Source organism: Podarcis erhardii (assembly GCF_964252035.2).
Source record: "Podarcis erhardii genome assembly, chromosome: 7".
NCBI classification, from domain to species: Eukaryota; Metazoa; Chordata; class Lepidosauria; order Squamata; family Lacertidae; genus Podarcis; species Podarcis erhardii.
Genome location: NC_138511.1, coordinates 41,478,422 through 41,495,781, shown reverse-complemented (window position 1 = coordinate 41,495,781; position 17,360 = coordinate 41,478,422). Strand labels below are relative to the sequence as shown.

The following is a 17,360-nucleotide window of genomic DNA, read 5'->3' as shown; positions in this document are numbered from 1 at the left end:
TGCCCATGGGAATGCCAACCAAGTAATGAATGGGATCTGCATGAAAGCAGTGGATGTGCTTTTTGCTCCAGCCCCATCCATCTCAATGGCTGCCTCTAGTCTAGCCAAAGCCTTCCTTCTCACCTCTCCTCCCTCCCTGCTCGCCATTCAACGGCATTTAGGTGAAACATGCTCAGTAGGGCTTTGCATGCAAAGCCGCTCGACTCATCTGTTATTAATGATGATGGAACAGGCCTCGCTCTTTGGGAATCAATAAGGGCCTCTCGGCCCAGCTGGTGGATAGACCTGCATTAAGGGCTGCAGCTCATCACCAAGAGAGTTGCGATTTACAAATGCATTTCCAGATGGGAGTGCATTGCTATTCATAAAGGGCTTGGCCCCAGCCATGTGGAGCTCAGCGTCTTCTTCACAAGGCTGTGAGGCTGCTGTTTCGGGAGGAAGCACAGCCCCATCCGGAACAGGCTGGCATCCCCGAAACATCAGATCCCTTAGCCAACTTATCCTCTGGAGTAAGCTTCAGTTTGCTTGCCCTCTTCCAGTCCAAAACTGACAGCAGAGACCTGCTGAGAATATTAACTGGGTGTTGTTGTTTTTCCAGGTTTGGATGATAGAAACAAGAGATTGAGGAAAGAGAAAGAAAGCTGAGCAGTAGTGCAGTGGTCCAGAGCTGCAGCAGGTTGACGATCCATTACTATTTCTGCAGCAGGATACTAGTAAGGACCCTGTCTACAGCATCCTAGAGCCACCCATTCAGCATGGAAGGGGGGCTTTTAGCCAATGAGAGGAAGGTTTCTCAACCTTTGTGCTGACTGGAGCCAATCAGAGTGAAAGAAGGTGAACCAGCCACGGAGGATTGGCTCCTAGAGCCACTCTGGAGAAGGAGCATGGGAGAAACAGCAAGGAGGAATTGTTCTGTAGGCTCCAAAGCTAAGCATTTAGGAACACTGAAAACACGAGGTGCTTCTGTTTTAAGAGAATAGTGCGCAAGTTCTGTCACATGCAGTGGAACTTCATGGCAAACACAACTCAAGACACAACTTAAGATGATAGTGAAACACTCCAAATCATTTGCCCATGAACATGCTCAGAATATAGTAGATTTAGCTCGGTGCTACTCAAAGTCATGGTCCATGGACCAGTACAAGCCCATGAGCCATCAATTGCTACTCCCCAACAACTCCACCACAGCCCATGTTGAGTGGTACCCTTCAGGGCCAACTATGGTAACAGTTCCTGGCACACTGGGGGCGGGGAGGGTAGGAATTGCTGGTCCAAGCTTCAAATAGCTTGAGAAGCATGGATATAGCGGAAAGGCAACACACAGAGATCTGCATTGATCATTGCAATGCATTCCTAATTATCACTATTGTATAAGGTTCTTGTATAATCTTTGGAGAGCCACGACTGTTCAGGAGAATGGCTGCACTTCAGAACTTGCCACCACACTAATGGAGTTGGGTGTCGCCTCCACATATTGGTGAATTTAACCGTCACCACACCAAATCCCCAGATGACCACCTCATGTAACAAACTGAATCCTGGTAAGACAGAAGTACTTTTTGTAACAAACTGCAGTTCCCAGGATTCTTTAGGGGAATCCATGACTTTTTAAAGTGGGGGTGGGATTCTGTGCACCCAGGGTGCCACATTAGCAATCTCTGGGATAGCACACAGAGAGAAAGAGAGATGGCTGAATGAAATTGAAACTGTGGGCCTTTCTCCCTCATAATTCTTATGAACTTACCCTAATTCAACCTTGCTGTATGGAGTCCACACTAAGAACTAAAGTAGAGCAAAGATGTTTGAAGGGGTTATATGGCGCGGGGAGGGAACTCAGGTTCAAATCTCCACCTGGTCATATTTTCCCATCAGCTAATCTTGGGTCTCCAAGCTGAGTCTCCAATACTTTGGCCACCTCATGAGAAGAGAAGACTCCCTGGAAAAGCCCCTGATGTTGGGAAAGATGGAGGGCACAAGGAGAAGGGGACAACAGAGGACGAGATGGTTGGATAGTGTTCTTGAAGCTACCAACATGAGTTTGATCAAACTGCGGGAGGCAGTGGAGGACAGAAGTGCCTGGTGTGCTCTGGTCCATGGGGTCACGAAGAGTCGGACACAACTAAACGACTAAACAACATCAAATCTTGGGTCAGTCCTACTCTTTCAGTGTAACCCGCCTCACAGGGTTGCAGTGAGGATAAAAGAGGAGCCATGTGTGCTGCCCCAGACCTACCTGAAGGAAAGACAGAGGTGAAATGGTAGAAATAAAGAGGACAGGTGTGTGTGTGTGTGTATGTGTGTGGGTCTTTTTTCAAGTGACCCATGTGGCGTCACTTGAAAGTGACTGTGAACATTCCACGGGGGTGGAAAGGAGCATTTCAAGGAGGGCATTTGGGAATTCACTGAAGCAGCTGAAAACTTTGGCTCATGAGCTGGGAAGAGATGATGAGGCCTTGTGTGAGCCATATATCCAAGGCACTGTGTCTGACACAGGGGAAGCATTTGAACATATATTATTTATATCCAGTACACTTCTGACGCCCTCGCCCCCACCGTTTCCTTGCAAAGAGTTGTGTGGAGGCTTCTGCCTGGTTCCCAGGGGGTCTTCTGCGGAAGTGGCTTTTACGAGACCTTCGTAACATCAGCTGCAGCAGCTGCTGCTGCAAAACGGCATCTCTGTATCTCTCGCTGGGCCTTTCACGTCTTTCCTTCCCAGGAGATGCAAAAGTGCAAAAAGGGCAGAAAAGGGCAAGCGACATGATCAGGTTTAGAAAAATGGGGAGTAAAGGAAGAGGGGGAACATCACCAGTGGTGCCGGTAGGGGCTGGGTTGCCCAACCAGTAGGGAGAGCCAAAACCCACGATAGGCAGAGCCAACGCATTCTAGTTTTGCCCCCACCCTCACCCTCCTCCTCCTCCTTCCTGCTGAGTTGTACAAGGGGCAATGCTGAGACTAAGGAGGAGGGGCAGCAGTCCAGGAAGGTTGTAAGTGAGAAGGCAAGCGGATGGGGGCTGGTTGAGGATAGGTTGGGGTCTTGCCAGAAGCATCCTTGCTGGGCTGAGCAACAGCTTCTCTCTGCATGATATACTGTATGCTGCATTTGTTTAATCTGCAATAGCCCTGTCCTAAACTGTTTTAAAAAGCAACCAATTGTTTGCTCTTTGGCTAGCAGGGGTCCAGAATATACCTCAGCAGATGCCTTGTGTGAAATCCTGGGCTGCATACCACTTAGTGTTCATGCACACAAATTTACAAGTACATGCACGGATGCATCAGAATGCACCTGCCACACCCTGCATTTAGGACCAAAGACCTGGAGGAGATGGCCGAGCCCTGAACAGCAAAATCCCCAGCAACTTATACTCACTTTAATTTTCAGAAGATGCCCCTCAGAGGCAAAAGAAAAACCTGGTGCAAAATGGGAATGTTAGTTGACCAGGTTCAGGGACCAGGAAATAGGAAATGGAGTGTAGGGTCTGCTAGTCTGAAATTCAACTGGTGTAGCTCTCCCCAGCTGCTGCCTGCTCACAGTTTCAGAAGTGCCACCTGTCTGCTGCACTGCTTTTGGAAGTGCAGGAGCAATTGCCAGAGAGGTGGCATTCCCATGGGGCGGACAAGGGTTCCTGCAGGCCATTTGTGGCTTTGACTAGCTGGGCCAGAGCAGCCACAGCCTATTAACCTGAATGTCAGCCCAAAGAGTGAATGAATAATCCATGGCTCCAAAGTGTCAGAGGGGGTGCATTTCCCTCCCCTTCTCGCTGGGAGATTGCTTTCAAGATGCGCTCCCCAGCACTGCTACCTGAGGGAGCTGGCCCAGCCCCACACTGTGTGAGGAGCCCCCCTGGGGAAGGAAAGGCAGCAGGTGCTCAGGCCTTTGGCTTGGCATTAAAGCTGACAGCCCATGCTGGCATCGGGGCCAAGCAGCAGTAAAAGCTAATGGGTGATGCAATATTTAGCACTTGCCCCGATTATCCAGTGAGAGAACAGAGCACACTGAAAATAAAATAAAAGCCAAGGCTGATTTGTGAGAATGGTGCTTTCCCCAGCTTGGGACAGAGAGCATCTTCATGGATAGAAGAACGTCTATAACAGCTGGCTTCATCCTGACAACCCTTAGCAGGTTTTATGACACCCCCCCCAAGGGTTGTTGAAATGGGGCACGCATAGTGCTCTGTGCATGTCTGGTGAGTAGGGATGCCAGGGAATGCCATGGAAATCGGAAACAGAAGCAGAAATTGCCAACGTTTGCTTATTTGTCCCATGTCTGTGATGGGAACCAATCTTGCAGTATTTGCTGTTGTCGTTGCCTTCAAATGATATGAAATTGATTATGGCCTCATTCCCATTTAAATTGAAATGAATGGTGCAGAAATAATTGTGCCATTTGTTTACATGTAAGTAACGGGACTTGTGGAAATAAGTATCTAAATTAGGTAATATGGCGGACAGCTTCTGAATTTGGCGGATGTGGAACTGCAGCAGAACAGAAGCAGCACCGCTTGTGATGAAGACAGGTTGGAATGGAAATCGCTGCCTTCTTACAACCCTACTAGCAAGTAGCAATTAGGGGTTACTAACTGTAGCGTGTGCATTAGCCAAACAGAAAGCAGAATTTTGCTACTCTCCTGCCTTTGCACCGCAGCATAAATCCAGGCCAGTGGAATGAAACTGGGACAACCCATGTAGTGCACAGACACACACACCCCGCCCTATTTCCCTCCCATCTGCAATTGACTGCTGCCAATTGTTCGCTTCCACCTTGCTTCTCGGATGAGTAAGTGGGCCCGGTGGCTCCTGCCAAGTTTGGTTTTAACTAGATGGGGTGGCGGAATACACTGTAGGCGGCTTCTGGAGTTCCTTCCAAATGTCCTGGGTTATTGCAGTTGTAAAGTTCTCTTCTCAGATTGCCTGTCCTTAGTCAAGGCTGCTGAGATGGCACGTGCCTGTTTTCTGGGAAGAAGGGAGGCAGGAAGGAAGTCTGGTCCATCTCAGAACCTTCTCTTTTAGAGACCTGATCCATTAGATCAAGGAATGGTCCTCCAAAAGATGCTGGACTCCAGCAGGGCCAATGGCCAGGGATGATAGGAGTTGTAGTCCAGCAAGATCTGAACATCTATGTTCAAAAGCTTCAAGGTTCAATCCCTGGCATCTCCAGATAGGGCTGTGAAAGACTCTTGCCTGAAACCCTGGAAGAGATCTCAGTAGTGACTCAATCCTGAGCTAGAGATGAACTAATGGTCAGTGCAAGGTGGCTGCTTCATATACACATGTGGGAAACTTGTAGTATTTGGATGACAATGTATGTTGTTCCAAGTGATAAGAATTCACACTTCCCCTTGGATTTCTTTCAAACCAGTTACACTTCGAGGGCAGATCCATACTGTGCTCTCAGAGCACACCCAATGCACGTTTTAAACATTTGACTTCCTCCATAGAATCCTGGCAACAGACATTTATTAAGGTTATTGGGAATTGTAGGTCTGTTGGGAGGAAACTACAGTTCTCAAGGGTCTTTTCAGGATGCTTGTGCCTTAAATGTGTGCTGGATGTGCTTTAAATGTATGGTGTGGATCTGTCCTAAAAGTGTAACTTTAAATGTGGTGTGGATAGCATCAAGCTGTTTATAGGCTGCTGAATATTATTCCATCTTTCTGGCAAAAAAAAAAAAAAACCCTTTGAAAATAATCATGGTCCCATGAGCACAACAACACCCCCCTCCACCTCATAGATCCATGGAGTTGTGGGTTTAGGCAGAGTGTGGAGAAGCTTGGTTCCCTCCAGATGTTGATGGTTTACAACTTCCACCTTCACTGAGCACTGGCCAACAACATCTGGGGAGCCACAGGTTTCCCATCCCTGAGTGAGGATAAAGGAGACATCACATGGCTTCTTACCTTTCAGGCAGGAGAGACTAAGTCCCATGATTTCATCCTTTTAGCATGTGGGATGGATTAAAGACACAAATTTCCACATCTGGTCCTTTGCCTCATTAGTGCTAGAGAGTCGAGAAAGAAATTTTTTTTAAAAAAAAAGATAGGAAAGAAATATTGCTTCATTCAGAACATAGTTTGTTCACACTTAGCTCCAGAAAACCATCAATGGATGCCATGGCATTGTATTAACCTAGCTAGATTCATTCCAGTTTATATAGGAACTTATATCCTGGATGGAACTTTAGCACATGATACACACACACACACACACACACACACACACACACACACACACACTCACACACTTGTGACCAATCGCTGCAGGTTTTTATACTTTGTATAAGCAGCTAGTTTATTTCTAGGGATGAGCAGATTTTCCTGTGCTCTATTACTGCCCCGTGAGTTTGCTCTCACCTGCATTCTGCCCCAGTTAGAAAGATTTCTAAATTTAAGTGGCAGGTGTGCAGTTTGCATCATTCCACCCCTTCATTTATAGCAGGAGGTAGGAGACCTTTTGTAGCCCCAATGCCTAACTGTCTATGGTTGCTGATGTACCCTGTAAAAAAGTATAAAAATAACCTTGGCATGATTGCATCCTGATAGCATTTTATGCTGTGATTTAATCAGACATGCCTACCTTCTTGTGCCCAACCATAATGTGCAAAAAAGGAGATGCTAACTGAAAAACTGTTGCAATGCCTGGAAATGACAAAAGGCAGACTGCTAATGCATTGGTGCAATTCTGGAAACAAGATCAGGAAATTTGGAGCCTCCCACAGAGAAATCTTTTTAAGCTTCCCTCTTTATTTCTTTGATAGGGTTTGGCCTCCTCTTGTTACTTGTTCCTACTTTCTGGCAATACAGCTGTTCCCTGAGCAGCAAACATAAAGACCATAAGCAGAATAATAATACTGTTATTTACATATACACCTTGGTTTTTAGAATTGCAGGTAGTATAAAATTCAGGCCACCTTGGGATGAACACACACTCCTGTAGAGGCAATGTGGTCAAAGGATACATTTCAGCACATAGCCTGCCCCATCCTGAAGCCTTTGGGCAATTTAATTTTTAAGGCAACTAAAAATGTGTGATTAAAGCTTCTAACCTTTAGCCAGCTTCATTCTCCTCCTCCTAGCACATGGTGGGGTGTGTGGCAGTCATTTAGCATGCTCAGTGGTCAAGCTTGTTCAGGCATCTTAGTGGGGAAGGGCTGTAACAGCGTGGCAGAGCATCTTCTTCACATGCAGAAGGCCCTGGTTTCAATCCCTGACATCTCCAGGTAGGACTAGGTAAGACTCCCTGTTTGAAAGCCTGGAGTGTTGTGGGCCAGGGGGCAGCTTCACTTGCTGAACAGCAGCTTGAACTGGGAGAAGGCCAAGTGATTCCAGCTGCACCTGACCAGCCTTAGATCACAGAGCAGAAGGCACCAATGAGAACCAGCTGCCTCTCAACTTCCTAAGCCTGTAGTTCCTGCCCCTTACCTTGCTGCTGCCTGCTCTCCCTCTGGATTCCCTGACCTGTGAACTGGACCCTTGGCTCTGTGATCATGTGAATTTCCTGACCTTGGACTGTCTTGACTTTGTATGTGGATTCTGCTCTCAGGCAAGCGTTCCTCAGAGACTCCTAGCCCCTACTTGTTCGGCACCGGACTCAAATGGGGCTATAGCATGGAGAGCCACCACCGGTCAGTGTAGAACTCCCCCCGCTTTCCCTTTTAAGGGGATAGAGAGAGAGGAGAACCCCACAGTCCTTTGCAAGTCTTGCAAAAGCCCTTAGAAGTCTCTTTCCCTCCATCTTTAAGATCACAGCAAGACTGAGCTTAGAAGGGAAGGTGGGACAACCAGGTGTTAAGGGGGGGCAAACAGGATGTGATGTCTTAATGCCATCATGCTACTGGCATGTGGTTAGTCCTACCCACCTGTCAAACTTGGCCTGTGAGGCAGATCCTGATGATGATCTGACCTGTGGAGCCAAAAAGGTTCCACACTTGTGGTATACTGTGCTGGATGGACCTATTAGCCTAACTTGGTATAAGACATTTACCTATGTTCCCAAGTGTTCTGGCAGGCACAGAAATTGCAGTTCATTCCATGCTTTGACAAGCTGTTGCATGCCTCTACTGTCGGACGCAATACGTTTCTGAATACCAGTTGCTGGAAACTGCAGGAGAGGAGCGTGTTGTTGTGCTCAGGTCCTGCTTGTGAGCTTCCCCCAGACACCTGTGAGGACCCAGTTACAGACTCAATGGGCCACTGGCCAGATCCAGCAGGGCTCTCCTTAGGTACTTATAGGAGAAGGGGCTCCAATACTTTCCTCTTTCAAGGTGAATGAGCGTGGGTAGCTTGGACATCATCTGCAGGGGATGCATTGTGTAGCTGTATTGTACCTACACCACTCACAACACAGAATCTAAAAGCCTAAGGTAAAGGACCCCTGACCGTTAGGTCCAGTCATGGCTGACTCTGGAGTTGCGGCGCTCATCTTGCTTTACTGGCCAAGGGAGCTGGCGAAACAGAGCAGCGCATGGAAACGCTGTTTACCTTTCCGCCGGAGTGGTACCTATTTATCTACTTGCACTTTGATGTGCTTTCAAACTGCTAGGTTGGCAGGAGCAGGGACTGAGCAACGGGAGCTCACCCCATTGCGGGGATTCGAACCGCCGACCTTCTGATCGGCAAGCCCTAGGCTCAGTGGTTTAATGGAAGGTTGCCTGCTAGCCATTGTGACTACTAACCCTTGATAGACTTACCCTCTTCCATGAATCCGTTTAATCCTCTCAAAAAGCCATCTTATAGCACCAAGCTGTGAAGGGAGTCAGAGGCCTTGATCTTTGTAGAAGACACTTCTTAAAAAATAATAATGCTGGACTTTTCATGAAAAGGAGGAGAGCTTGACTGCATTTGAGAAACCCTTCTTTACATTATTAAGGATTTGATTGCAGAGTGCAAAAAAGTGGTGGGGAAAACAGCCACTGGATAACTAGGAGCTCCTGACTCACTTCTGCCAACTTAACATCCCTAACAATAGCTAATAGAGCCACAGCACTCACTGATGTTTGAGTTGAGACAGTGCAATTCAACAAAAGGTAGACTAGTCTCTGATGAAATTCAGCCCCATTTGTTTTCATAGCCATTGTCTAACCCACCCCGCTGTGACTCTATTGCCAGTTCAATCCCAGCTGAATGTTGAGCAGGGCTTTGGCCCGGCGTAATCTCTGCAAGGTTCAATCTAGCAGAACATTTTCCACATCTGTTATCTTTATTGGATGGTATAGTAAGGAGAACTTGTGTCAATATCAGAAGGTTTAGCTCTATGACTAACAGATGCAGGTTTGCATTTAATCATTAACTTCTGATTAGCTGCTATCATGCTGGCATTGGGCATCACCTCAACCAATTATAAAAAGTGGCTTTTATTTGATATGCAACTTGATGTTCTTTCCTCATGAAAAGGGGTGGAAACTGACATCGTGCTCCTCATACTTTAGAGCCCCCAGATGCAGCTGGCAAGGGGCACCGGATGTAAGTGACTCAGGGTTCATATATCCTGGAATATGAACCCATCTCCACACAAAGGAAAGATTCCAGAGTTTTTCAGGGCAACCTGTTCTGGTAGTTTGATAGACTTACATTGTCATGGTGGCCTCAAGTCAAATGACATGCTAAACATGTGAAATTATTTTTGTTTTATTTATTCAAGCTAATCTTACACTCAGATATATTCCCAAGAATTAACATCACATTGTCAGCGAAAAGACCAATCTTCAGTTGTTCTGAACCACACTTAATATCTATTATCTCTGGCTGCCGTAACCTCTTTTTTGGGAGGAAGGGCAGAATATAAATTTAGTAAGAAGTAAATAAACCCTTATATCCCAGCTTGACCACTGAGCTCAGGGGTGGGGAACTTCTGACTTCTGTGGGCCTGACAGGTCATTTCCCCCAACCCATGACCACCTGCCCATCAGCTGACATCACTGGTGATTTAATCCTGCATTGCCTGTGTGATCCTGTTCCCAGCAGGATGTAATCCCTTGAGGTGACAAAAGTTAAATCATTCTCTGGGTATAGATTCTTATGTAGCCAACTGGCACCATCCACACATAAAATGAGGTTTCACCAGGTTTGAGGGATGCTAAAAATTTGCAGAAGTAAAATCTCTAGAGGCGGGGAAAATAACAACGCCTACAGGGGGAACCCTCCACAAAACAGCTTAATGTTCTCTAGGTATGAAATGCTGACTGAGGAGGATGGACAGAGTAATTCAGGTAAAGGACGAGGCTGGCTAGTCAGAATCCTGGACAGGATCTCTCCAAAGTGACACATTTTGTTTCAGGTCCTACTTATTTGGTCTTCTAATTTGTTTGCGGATGGTGAATGTGATTATATTGTGGTCCCATCCCACTTTCAGCAAACAACATTACATTTGTCAAGGTAAAATCTCTGCACTCCTATATCCCTGAAAAATCAACCCTCAGTTCCAGGAAGAGAGAGCATATTTATGTAGGGACCATGTGACAATCAATATTGTAATAGTGCGGGTTTCCTCAACCTTAGCCCTCCAGATGTTTTTGGCCTACAACTCCCATGATCCCTAGCTAGAAGGACCAGTGGTTAGGGGTGATGGGAATTGTAGTCTCAAAACATCTGGAGGGCCGAGGTTGAAGAAGCCTGGAATAGTGCATCCAGTCCCCACTCATGTTCCGACATAAAGAGAATGTTGGACCTGTTTTGCCAGTTCTGAAGAGGACATACAGAACTGAGTATGAATACATCTAAGGACATCATGGTTTTTGCACCAGTTTCCTTCTTAAAAACTTTCCCTGCACAATAATTTCCAGAAATCTTTGCCACCACCCTCCAGCTCTTTATATCCTTTCTTAGGACCAGTGTCCCTCTTGTCCAATAACCAATTCAGTCTTGCCATCAATATCAACGGATTAATGGCTAGTGATAGGCCAACAACCACCCTTTTGGAGAGGAACTGAAAATCACAAAGTGGTTGGCCCATGAGAAAGAAAGAGAGAAATATTATTTCCAAAGACATCATGAAGATGGAACAAGACCATGCTCTCAATTGCTCTCAATTCAGCCCTGGTCCACTCACTGCCTGTGTAAGAAAGCAAACAACTTTTTGGCTTGGCAAGGCTACCCGAAATCAATGAGGCTACATAAAACAACTATGAATATCAATAGTCTCATTTTTAACCACTTAATTATTTGAAAGGGCAGATCCACAAACATTCTTATCTCATAAAAGAGACCTGAAAATGAGGGGACGGAGGAGACTTTGAAAAGCTACCGGAAATATTTGTCCATTGATAATATCCTAGAAGCAACTGCTGTTCACACAAGGAACCTCTCCTCTCTGCAAGCCCATTGAAACAAGCAGGACATAGGTAAGAGCAATACATCATGTCTGTTACACATCTCTGGCTTATAAATGGTGCTTAAAAGGATAGGATTCTGGTATATAGTTCCTTTTCCACATATTTCCCCCCCCCAACCCTGAATTGATTTACAACCTTAAGTGAGCTTATATTCCAGCACAGTAACATGCAATGAGCAAAACTTTGGGTAGTATCCAATTAAGTTTCACTCAGACAGCCCACTGGGATGTAAGTGCCTATGAGAGTAATGTTCATTGGTTTACTGGATCTGTTCTGAGAAGAACTTAGTTGAATACAATCATTTGTACCTATTAGCGGGTGTGGTAACAGCAGTAAATCCCTGGTCCAAAGTGCACCCCTGCCATTAGCTCACAGCATACACACCAAACATTCAAAGCACCCTTACAGAGGGACAACCCCCTGGGAACTGTAGTTTGTTATGGGTGCTGGGATTTGTAGTTCATCCCTCACAGAACCACAATTCCCATGATTCTTTGTAGTGAGATGTGCTTTAAAGGCAGATTATGCAGGCAGAGGTGGACTTAGGCAAGGCCCTTTTTTATTTCTCTCCATCTCCTTCACATCTCCTCGCCTTCAAGCTGCATTATGGGAATAATTGCCCAGCCTGCAGAGTTGTTGCAATTATGAAAACAGGTTCATTGTTTGTTTAAAAAGGGTTGTATCTAAGGAGTGTAGACCCAATGAAATCAATGGAACTAAATTACTTGTGATTTTGATGAGTTTACTCTGAGTAGAAGTTATCTGGTCACAAAGATTAAAAAGATCTACATCAATAGCTGCAGAAAATACCACATTTACACCAATCATGAACCCAAATCTGGACAAAGAAGGTGAGTTTTCAAATTGTGCCTGAACATACCTAAAATGTTCTGATTTCACCTGGGATGGAGTTTCATAAGTGGGGTACTATCACTGAGAATGGCCCCCTCACTGCCACCAGGTTAGAGCCTTGGGATAATGTGTGGAAAGTACTTTGAACCCCATAAAGGGTTCAACCACAATCCTAACACTAATTAGCATCCCATGCATACTAAACCAAACTCATTTGTTTCTGAGTGCCACCACCAATCCACATGGAGCCAAAATAGTACCCTTCCACACACAAGAGGGAAGCATCAGAAGAGAGCACAAAGGTTTGCAGAAGAATATCCCCCCCAAAATAAAAACTTTAGGGGGAAAGCACCCCTATACAACTCAGTGAGAATTGAGTATACTCATTGGTCTTCCTGAATGTCTGTTAGGGTAAAAGATCGGGACTGGAGATGGAATGGAGTATTGTGTAAAAGGGGCCTGGTTGGCTGGCTGGCACCCAGAACAAGAGCAAACGTTCTGCTGCAAGTTCCACATGGGAAGCTGCCTTATAAAGCGTGAACACTGGTCTATGGTGCCCTGCATTGTCTTTGCTGACTGGCCGAGGGTTTCCAGGGTTTCAGGCAGGAGACATTCCCAACTCTACGTAAAGATGCCAGGGATTGAACCTCATACCTTCTACATGCCTAGCAGATGCTCTGCCACTGTGCTCTGCCATTAAGAGAAAGTAAGATTCTAGTCCTCATTGATGTGAACAGGAACATTGGAAGCTGCGTCCTATCGAGTCAGACCATTGGTCCTTCTCACTCAGTATGAGTGACAGAGGGGTTGAATCTTTTGCAACAGCCTTTCCAATTGCAACGATAATAACAATATGTGATGATGATTATGATGATGATGATGATCGTGGTCGCAAAGGAGCCACGAAAACGCGACGGGCAGGATCCCACACGAATTCAGAACAAAAACCAAGGTAAAGTTCTTGAAGCTGAGAAGGCAGCCCCTCAGTCTTGCAGCCTCCCTGGTTTCCTGATCAGAACCCACAGCCTTAGCTTCCAGGCTGAATGCAAGACTCAAGCGGCTCCTAAAGAGGGCAGGTGGTGGTGGTTCTGAGCCAGGGAGAAACAGCCGCCGCCGCAGCAGCAGCAGCAGCAGGATTAACTCTCCCATCCAAGTTTTAGAAAGGGCTTTTATCCTTTTCCACCCAGCCCTGAAACCAAACCAGCAAGCATGAAAATAACAGAAGGAGGGAGAGCGCCCCAGGGAGGGGCAGGAGCTTCCTCCTCGAGATTCTTGGGGGGCAGCAACTCACCAGCTCTGCAGGCAGCCGCCGCCTTCCCCTCCAGTGGCCCCAGCCCAGCCTGGGTGGCCGCCGCCGGCATCCCAGCCCCGGCTCTGCTGCTGCTTCTCTCAGTTGCAGCGCCTGACATCGCTGCCAGCCCAGCGAGAGGGAGATGATTGCAGCTGGCAGGAGTCGGAGGCAGGACCAGGGCGATTTACATATTGCTGTCTCGGGGACCACCTCCAGCTCTTGGCCGGGCCAGCAGAGAGAGGGAGGGAGGGGCGGAGGCTACCAGGCAGTGTGCCCCCTCCTCGCCTTTCCACCCCTCCCTCTCTCCAGCCTCATCTCAGCAGCTGCCGCAATGCCTGGCCAAAGGGCTTCTGCCTTTGCTGGTCTCTGCCAAGAGCTGCGGGAGGATGGCTAACTTGCTGGTGCATCCCGAGATATATAATAACATACAGAGCTGGCGAGAGAAGGCAAAGCAAGCTGAGGATGGGAGGGATGCGGAGGTGGGCGTGGAGAGACCCAGCTGGCACCACCAGGCAGGCGAATGCGCTCAAGAAACCTGGGCACACACCATACACTTAAAGCACTTTCCTCACCAAGAATCCTGGGAGTTACAGTTAACCTTTAGTGGAGCTACAATTCCCAGAACCCTTAAGAGGCTACAGTTCCCATGATTAATTGTGGGAACTCAACATGGCCACTGACGTGGATGGCTTTAAAAAAAAGGATTGGACAAATTCACAGAGGATTAGGCTTTACATCTCTGCTAGTTGACTGTGCGCTGCTTCCAGTCTGCTTCTGAACACCAGTTGCTGAAAACCACAGGAGAGGAGAGGGCTGTTGGGCTCAGGTCCTGTTTGTGGGACATCTGATTGGCCCCTGTGAGAACAGGATGCTGGACTAGCTGGCCATTTTCTTCTTATGTTCTTGTGAGTAAGGGAAAATGTGCTTTGAATATGTGGTGTGTACATGGCCCTTGACCACTGAAGTCACTTGGGCTGTCCTGGAAGGTGAGTTCATTTGCTGGAGTGCCCACCTAAGCCATGGGTGGGGGAATTTTTTTGGTCCAGTCGGTCAGATCTTTATCTTTTCCCCCATTTCAGCTGATGAAAAGAGAGAGCTTAGTATTGCTTTCTGCAGGGTCCCAGTGCACCAGAGACTTCCTGCAGAGAACTTTCTTGGGCACCCAACCCAAGCAGGATTGAATGCCTCATCCATCAGCTGATGTGCTTGGGAGTTCAGTCCTGTTAACCAGCTACATGATCCGGCCAAGTGCCTACCTGACGCACACCTGACATCACATATGGTGTTGGGGGTGGGGCAGGAAGGTGCCCATTGTTTGTGGGACAGAGCTTGCCAGCCAAATGAGGGTCAGATTTGGCCCACAAGACAGAATTGTGGTCCAAAGCATTGGTGGGCACCGGATTAGTTACTCCATTTTCATTTTCCCCACAGTAATGTAGGAAATGTATAGCTGAAAGGTCACAGCTCAGTGGTAGAGCATCTGCTTTGCATGCAAAAGGTCTCTGGTTCAATTCCTGGAATCTCCAGCCAGGGTTGGGAAAGACCTCCCTGCCTGAAACCCTAGAGAGCTGCTGCCAGTCAGTGTAGACAGTACTGGACTAGATGGAGTGACCAATGGTGCAGCTCAGTATAAAGCAGCTTCCTTTAATCCTGCACAGGCTTGCTTTCTTTGCTAGTCATTGTAACTGAAAAGAGGCCATTGGTCAACCCAGCTTAGTACTGTTTACTGCAGGAGTAGGGAACCTGCAGCCCTCCAGATGTTTCTGGGTTCCAACTCCCATCATCCCTGGCCATTGGTCATGCTATCTGGGTCTGATGGGCGTTGTAGTCCCAACAACATCTGGAGAGTCAGAAGTTCCCCCATCCTCAATCTGCTATGACTGGCAGTGACTCTCTAGGCAGGGGGAAAAAATTCTTTCCCATTCTCTGTTACCAGATCCTTTTCACTGAAGATGCCAGGCGCTGAACATGAGACCATCTGCATGTATAGCAGCTGCTCCATCACTGAGCTGTGTCCTAAATAAAAATGTATATGTGGATATCTGGGTCCTTTACGAGATGGAATTTTGGGCATTTGACTTTCTGCATATGCTCTGCCACTGAACTGCCCCATGCGCCACAATAATGTTCACTATTACTCCATAGGCTCTGTGGCTGAGAATTCATGCACTAAATTGCAGCTCAGATCAATATTTATTTTTTCTTTTCTTTTCTGGGTACAGAAGTTCTGCACGGCAGCTGTTTTGGAGAGGGTCTCACAATATACCAGGCTATTCTGTTACTGGCCTTCAGGTAGCCACCATGGAACAAGGAAACTGCGAAGGGAAACTCCAGTGTGATACAGCTGAATTGCAGCTTATCCAAAAGTTACATTCTGTTTGTTTGGGTCTGAAGAGAGACCCAGCTAAGAGTAGAACCCATTGAAATTAATGGACCTAACTCAGTCATGCACATTAATTTCAAGGGGTCTATTCTGAGTAAAATGTACTTGAATGGTTTCCTGTTCCATTCCGCTGGAATTTAATTTGAACTTTTACATCCCCGCCCTTTACATCTATGCATATGACTTGAGACCCAGGAGAGGGTCTTCTCTGTGGTGGCCCCTACACTGTAGGACTCTCTCCTTGCAGAGGTGCATCTGACACATTCATTTGATAGTTTTCACTGCATTTTTGAAGACTTGCCTCTTTCCCCTGGCTTTTGACAGTTGTTTTGTGGGACACACCTCATTTGTTTAATTGCACTGTTCTGGTTATTATAAGTTTTACTCTTTTTTGCAATTGTGATTGTTTAATGTTTTTTTCAAATAACTCTCTGCCCTGGGACCTTATGGCAAATAACTGAGGATCACACTCCATGGATGTGACGGTCCATGGCAGGCACAAGCAGCAGGGCCTTTTTTGGTGGTGGCTCCCCTATGTGACATGCTCTTCCCCTTGAGACTTACACCAGTGGCTTGCTTCTTACCTTTAGGAAGCAAATTCTTCACTGGGCTTGTGAGGACTAAGTTTATTTTAGCCATGCCATCCAAAGAAGCTAAACTTTTATCACGACAGATAAAAATACATACCTTATTCACACTGTGAATAGTTAAGCTACAGAATTCACTACCACAGGATGGATGCTTTTAAAAAGAGGATTAGAGAAATGCATTGAGGATAAGGCTATCAACAGCTACAAGCCATGATGGCTGTGTCCTACTTCCAGTGTCGGAGGGAGTATGGCTCTGAATATCAGCAGGTGGGGAACGTGAGCAGGACAGTGCTATTGCACTCATACTCCGCTCGCTGGCTTCCCAGAGACATCTAGTTTGCCCCTGTGAGAACAGGATGTTGAACTAGGTGGGTCTTTGACTTGGTCCAGCTGGGCTCTTACTATGTTCTAATCTTTACCTTATTTTAAAGTGGCATTTTATTATTGTAATGTGGGTTTTGCATGGAGTTTACTGTAGTCAGCAATTGCTTTGGAGATCCAAAAGCAGGTGGAAAGGAAGCACAGGGTTCTGCGGGATAGTGGTAACATTTATTTAATCATTCCCCCAATGACAACGTAACTTTTAATACGTTGAATAAACACAGGCGTGCTAGGAAAGAGCTTTGTTTTACAAAGGCAAGGCTGGTTCTTTCCCCAGGTTTTTGATATGGGGCAGCTTTAGGCCTTTGAATGAATACACAGAAGCCACTCCACCATCACTCTGTAATGACAGCAGGCTGGAATGGTCCTGCTCAGATAATTAGGAACATTAGATGCCCCTAAAGCTCACAAAAATATGGTTGCTATGTAAGACCTACTCTGGTCCCTTGTGGCTCTGAACAGGTGCGTGACAGAAGAGAAATGTCAGCAGGCAAAACTTTCCACTGTTACTGCATCTTGGTGGCAGGGGAGCCTCAGCTG

The 17,360-nt window shown here is 46.7% G+C and overlaps 1 long non-coding RNA gene across 1 annotated transcript in view; it reads right to left on the bottom strand.

Moving 5' to 3' along the window:
- Positions 1–13,817, bottom strand: part of LOC309347670 — a 29,954-nt gene extending 16,137 nt beyond the window's left edge. Inside the window, exons 1-2 of the long non-coding RNA XR_014159008.1 lie at positions 13,467–13,817; positions 5,895–5,995 (exon numbers count right to left, since the gene is read on the bottom strand). This is a non-coding gene — a long non-coding RNA (uncharacterized lncRNA). The remainder of the gene's footprint in view (positions 1–5,894; positions 5,996–13,466) is intronic.
- Between the last annotated feature and the right edge of the window lie 3,543 nt (positions 13,818–17,360).